The 6,933-nt window shown below is 33.7% G+C and overlaps 2 non-coding genes across 2 annotated transcripts; one reads left to right on the top strand and one right to left on the bottom strand.

The window, feature by feature from the left end:
• Window positions 1-849: 849 nt before the first annotated feature.
• Window positions 850-931, bottom strand: TRNAS-AGA (transfer RNA serine (anticodon AGA)). Its single transcript has one exon. It is a non-coding gene; the product is annotated as a tRNA-Ser (tRNA).
• Window positions 932-1,036: 105 nt separating this feature from the next.
• TRNAR-CCU (transfer RNA arginine (anticodon CCU)) lies at window positions 1,037-1,108 on the top strand. Its single transcript has one exon. It is a non-coding gene; the product is annotated as a tRNA-Arg (tRNA).
• Window positions 1,109-6,933: the final 5,825 nt, after the last annotated feature.

Raw genomic sequence — 6,933 nt, 5'->3', positions numbered from 1 at the left:
GTTTAAATTCTAGGAAGAAAGTCAATAAGAAATGTGTTAGAAATTATAACCAAAACAACAAAACAACACTTGTAATAAAAGAATTAAAAGACATTATATTTATTACAAGATATTTTTGTGTAGTTTTAATAAATCCAATAGAAATTTTTAATAATGAGTTAACAAAAACTCATTGCAATACTAAAGAGATGAATAATTGAATACTAAATAATAAAAATAAGATGTAAAATATAGATCTAAAATGTAACAAAATAATTAAGTGGGTTAGTTACGTATCCAAAATAGAAACAATCCAACTAACAATCTAAAAAATATATGAAAACAATAATTTTTTCATTGACAACAGTAAGCAAGCAAAATAGTGTAAATGAAAACTCCTACAACATTCATAAAAGTAAACATGTAAAAGCCTTGGAAGCTTTTCCAACAACACATTCTATTAAATATATATTTTAGAACTTAAAACAAAACTGTAAATTTAATATTGCAGCCAACCATAAACTGTAATAACACCTGATAGATAACGTGGAACTATGCAGTGGCCACTTGTATTTCAAAATGCCACATTTAGTAATTTGCATACGAAACTTTCTGTGAGAGATGGCAATAACCCCTCTGTTCATATCATATTTTTGGGGAAAATGTGGAAAAGAGAGCCCAGAATAAAGCCATCTGCCAAAATATTCAACTCAAAATTTATCTTAAATTAAGAATGTTGATCGAGGAGGAATTTGGTGAGAATATTTAGATGTATTCACAATTTTCTAGGTAAGATTAATTGATTAAAATATGTTTTAGCATTTCAAGATACTATATTTTAGGATTTCGAAGTGGTAGGGCATCAAAGAGCGTGGACGGCAGGATTCGAACCTGCGCGGGCAGAGCCCACATGATTTCTAGTCATGCCCGATAACCACTCCGGCACGTCCACCTTTTCATTTGTTTTCTAGTACTATTAAAACGTGATTTTGTTATGCATCCAATAAATAAATCAGCACAATATAATAATGGATGGATTTCAAATATTTGAAAACTTGCGCCTTAGCTCAGTGGATAGAGCGTCTGTTTCCTAAGCAGAAGGTCGTAGGTTCGACCCCTACCTGGCGCGGGTGCCCTTTATAGTTTACCGTTTTAAGTCAATCTCCTACTTTCTTGTCCAATACTCCATTTTGTATTGACTGGTGCATTGCTGAGCGCTTAACTAATTATAATGTTAATTCCCTCCTCTCCTGCCTCGAATATTTTCAATAGAAGCTCGAGAAGTTTATAGAGTACAATATATCTTACTACTATCTAAAGTGCTCTCATTCTACCCTCAAAATATTAAAAACATAACATGTACTAAATGGAACATCAATTTAATTTTGTTATGTTTAAATTGAATTTATCTTGCAATGGTTTACAGTGACAGTCTTGCTAAGAATAAAAATGTCGTAGCTATTACCAACCATAAAATGGCTCAAATTTGCTTTGTTCACAAGCATTGACAAATTATCTATTTAATCAGTTTCTTCTAGTTTCTCAACCACTTCTTATCAAACCATCTCAAGACCATCACATTATCATGTTGGTTATTTTACCTTTACTTATAGGTGGATCTTCATATAGAGGGATGAAAAACACCTCAAAATGTACTCAACCACCTCTTATCGAACCATCTCAAGACCATCACATTATCATGTTGGTTATTTTACCTTTACTTATAGGTGGATCTTCATATAGAGGGATGAAAAACACCTCAAAATGTACTTGCATCTCGTTTCCAAAACAACCAACAATCTATTGTCAACAAATCTTATCGAACCATCTCAAGACCATCACATTATCATGTTGGTTATCTTACCCTTACTTATAGGTGGATCTTCATATAGAGGGATGAAAAATACCTCAAATCCCATCAATGCCCACCTCAAAATGTACTCGCATCTTGTTTCCAAAACAACCAACAATCTATTGTCAACAAATGCTCAAAATATGAACTATCAAGGTAAACGTTTAAGCTCATATGACCGAGATATGCTAGAGACAATCCATGCCAAAGAGAAATCTATGATTGCATCCTTGGCTTCCCATCCAAGGCACACAATCTAAAATTATTGGTACAACCTTCGTTCATCTTAATGAAGCTTCTTTCAAGCCCTTAATAGGTGCCTTTGTCTTTCCTCCGAATTATTTATTAATACCTTTTCCCCTCCATCAAAATGATCTCAAAAGGTTAATATCACTTCTCGCCTACTAAATATATTTTGGATCCTTGTTTCCCAAAATCAAAATTTCCATCATTCTCATCGACTTTGGGTTCTTGCATCCTAAAATCCTTCATCCTACCAATATATTCCTAACTACACTAGTACATTGGGCCTTTATTTTCGACATTAATTTCCGATGTTAGGGCCTCATTTTCTGAAATTGGCATTTTAAAAAAAAATTCCCCAACATCATTGAAATTCCATCTACCTATTTTGAGATTGTCGAAATGTTGACGATCATAGACAATAGAAAAAGAAAAGAAAAGACAAAACACCAAATCATTTTCACAGTTGATTGTGCACAAGCAAAAGGCACGAGTCCGGCATGATAAGGTTTGGACACCAAATTCTGGTGTGAGTCAACACTGCAAGCCCACATATCATCAACACCCCTAGGTAAGGACATGTACTGCTTCAAGTTTATGTGATTTGAAAATGAAATTGCTCGAAACCTGATTTATGTGATTTGAAAATGAAATTGTTTGAAACTTGATTTATGTGATTTGAAAATGAAATTGTTTGAAACTTAATTTATGTGATTTGAAAATGAAATTGCCTAGCTTGAAACTAGATTTTATTTGAAAATAAATTGCTTGAAACTGCAAAAAATCTGTGCAAAAACACAATTAATTACGCCCTGAGAACACAAAAACCCTTTTCGCATTTGAGCAACACAATTTGTGGCGCCATTCTTTTTGTGATGACTTCCTAGCTATCAACACTAAGTTGTGGCACAAACACAATGCCCTGGCACAATTGCAAAACACATCCATTTCCATGACATTCATATATTCATTTAATATATACACTGACCCTAATTATGTTTTTTTTTAATTCTAGTTTGTGAGGTTTTGATTTATAAAGCTAGGTGGGATTTGATGAGAAATAGTTGGGATTTTTTTGACGTGGGTAAGCATATATACACACTCTTCAAACACCAAACAAGCATGTCTATGGTGATGCTTTTTTTACACATGTACACACCAGGCTGAGGGAATATATTTCAGACTGGCAATAGGATTCATCAATATTCATCCTTGATCTCTGCCTCTCTATACATCCCATCCTGTCTTTTTTTCCCACTTCTTGTCCTTTTCACCCCTATAAGAAGTCAACACAACAACCCACATATCAGATTTTGTAAAGGCTAAGTGGACATCTCAAAAATTGAGATGGTTTGGGCTACCTTGGCCTATATAGTGGAGGACAGTTGAAATGATCCATTTTTTTTCTTGTGTTCTTGTGAGTAGATTGGGAAGAAAATTCACCAATGGAGGCTCTTTATGGTCATGATAAGAGTGATGCACAACTGCCTCTTGGATTTAGGTTTCATCCCACTAATGAAGAGCTAATTACACATTATCTCGTGAGAAAGGTTTTGGACATTATTTTCACATGAAGGGTCATTGCTGAAGTGAACCTCAACAAGTGTGAGCCTTGGGACCTCCTTAGTATGTTCAATTCCTTCCTTTTTTCTTCATTGTCCATATGATCCCACACGCCTATTTGATCTCAAATGATGATATGTGCAATATATTGAATACCGAGTGTTTGTATCAAGTACTACAACCCCTTCTATTTCATACCTTCATAGTTTCTTTCTATTTATGTGCTCATTTCATTTCATATGTTCATATGAAAATTGTGTCAATCTAAGATCTCCATTGTGTCCTCTCATTTGAACATCTCAAAACTTGTCTATGTAGGCTTGCACCCACATATTCTTGTACACAATTTATGCCTGGATAATCTCACACACCCATTTCTTCTCATGGTATCATATATATTGTGTGTTTACACTACCTCCTACCCTTGTTTGATACACAAATTATGTCAATGTGATCTCACATGCCCATTTCTTATCATATCATCATCTATATTGTTTGTATACATTGTAACTCTTGTTGGATGCACAAATTGTGCTTGCATAAGCTTGCACACACATTTTTTCTCATATTATGATACATATTTTGTGTATATATTTATATTATACACTATAGTATAACCTTGGTTTGATACATAAATTGTGTGCATAATCTTAACCCACTTGTTTCATTTCATATTATTACATTGATATATATTGTGTGTATATAACATACTTCAACTCTTGTTTGATGCAGTATGAATCATTCATTCTATTAGCACCTCCCCCTCCCCCTCCCCCTCCTTTAACGATAATAATATATAAAAATATTCTTCTGACACCAAGAAAGCCTATCTATGGTGATACTTTTCTTACACATGTGCAGACCAGGCTAAGGGAATTCATTTTAGATGGGCAATAGGATTCATTCATATTTATCTTTGATTTATGCCTCTCCACACATTCCATATTCTTGTCCCATTTTTTCATCTCTCTTGACATCTATATAAGAAGTAAACACAACAATCATGATAAGGGTGATGCACAACTGCCTCCTAGATTCAAGTTCCATCGCACTAATGAAGAGCTCATTACACATTATCTCGTGAGAAAGGGTTTAGACAATAATTTCACAGAAAGGGTCATTGTTAAAGTGGACTGAGCAACAAGTGTGGGCCTTGGGACATCCTTGTTATAATCAATTCCCTCCTTTGGTGTTCACTATGTGTATAATCCCACACACCCATTTGATGTCGAATGACAATATGTGCATACTAAATGCTGAGTACCCCAAAATCATCAATTTGTACCTTCATCTGTAGAAAATGTGTTTCTGGTTTCTTTCTACTCACACAACCATTTCATTTCATATGATCATTTGAAAATTGTGTCAATCTAACCTCTCAATAGTTTCAATTGTCCTCCACTATATAGGCCAAGACAACCCAACCCATCTCAATTTGCAAGATGCCCACTTAGCCTTTGCAAAATTTGATATGTGGGTTATTGTGTTGACTTCTTATATGGGTGTAAAGGACAAGAATTGGGAAAAAGGGATGGGATGGGATATATGGAGAGGCAGAGATTAGGGATGAATACATACGAATCCTATTTCTAGTCTGAAATGAATTCCCACAGCCTAGAGTGTACATGTGTAAAAAAAAATACCATATACATGTTTTCTTGGTGTCAGAAGAGTGTGTATGTATTCTTACCCGTGTTGGAAAAATCCCAACTATTTCTCATCAAATCCACCTAGCATCATAAATCAAAACCCCACAAACTAGAATTAGAAAATTCCATAATTAGGGTCAATGAATCATACCATCATATATATTGTTTGTATATATTATAACCCTTGTTGGATGCACAAACTGTGCTTGGATAATCTCGTGCACACATTGTTTCTCATAATATCATATATATAGTGTATATATACTTATATTATATACTATAGTATAACCTTGGTTTGATACATAAATTGTGTGCATAATCTTAACCCACCCATTTCATTTCATATTGTCACATTGATATGTTGTGTGTATATAACATACTTCAACTCTTGTTTGATGTAGTATGAATCATTTATTCTATTAGCACCTCCCCCTCCCCCTTCTTTAATGATGATAATATATACACATACTATTTTGACACAAGAAAGCTTGTCTATGGTGATGTTTTTCTTACACATGTGCAGACCAAGATGATGAAATCTATTTTAGACTAGCAATAGGTTTCATCTATGTTCATCTTTGATTTATGCCTCTCTACACATCCCATATTCGCATCCCATTTTCCCATCTCTCCCAACACTTATATAAGAAGTCAACACAATAGTCATGATAAGGTGATGGATTCAGGTTTTGTTGCACTAATAAAGATCTCATTACACATTATCTCATGAGAAAGGTTTTAGACAACACTTTCACAAGAAGGGTCATTGATGAAGTGGAATCAACAATTGCGGGTCTTGGGACCTCGTTATTTTCAATTCCTTCCTTCGTTGTTCACTATGTGTATAATCCCATACACCCATTTGATCTCGAATGATGATATGTGCATATTGAATGATGAGTGTCTATACTAAGTACTCCAAAATCATCCACTTGTACCTTCATCTATACACAATGGCTTTCTAATTTCTTTCTACTCACATGCCCATTTCATTACATATGATCATCTAAAAATTGTGTCAATCTAAGCTCTCAATTGTTTCCTCTCATTTGATCATCTCTTAATTGTTAAATGATTATTATTATAGAGGAGTATTTCCAAATGTTAAGAGTAATAATCATTTCGATTTATTAAGTTGAAATGCTAAATGTTGATTATTGTAGAGGAGTAGTTCCAAATGTTGATGGAAGTTATTGAAGAGTGGCCTTAGGACCTTTGACCAATGTTGACTCATGGAATTGACTCTTGGTCCACATGACCTTATTGGGTCCAAAGGAAAACACATCAAACAAAATCATGAGCATAAACACATCAAACAAATTGTTTGGTGGAACTTATGTTTCTATAAATACAACAATGTCATTCACATATATGTTTGGTTATAGATTTTTGTCTATAACATAGTTTATCTAAGGCTAATGATATGAGATTTCTTAATTCAAAATATAAATAAATTTGATTTTATTTCTACATTAGATCGTATCTTAATATTTTAATCCAAGTTTCAAATCATACTAATAGTGATCTATTATCGAAAGGATAGATGAAACATTGATTAAAAGCTAAGATAGCTTTCTACATTATGATGGTAGATCACAGAAAGTATCAAAAATGTTAATAAAGCAACTAATACATGCTCTAATCTAG

This window comes from Cupressus sempervirens, chromosome 1, assembly GCF_028749045.1.
Source record: "Cupressus sempervirens isolate cs-2001-9-10 chromosome 1, ASM2874904v1, whole genome shotgun sequence".
Taxonomy (NCBI): domain Eukaryota; kingdom Viridiplantae; phylum Streptophyta; class Pinopsida; order Cupressales; family Cupressaceae; genus Cupressus; species Cupressus sempervirens.
Note: the sequence above shows the minus strand (reverse complement) of the source record. Positions and strands in the feature narration are given on the sequence as shown.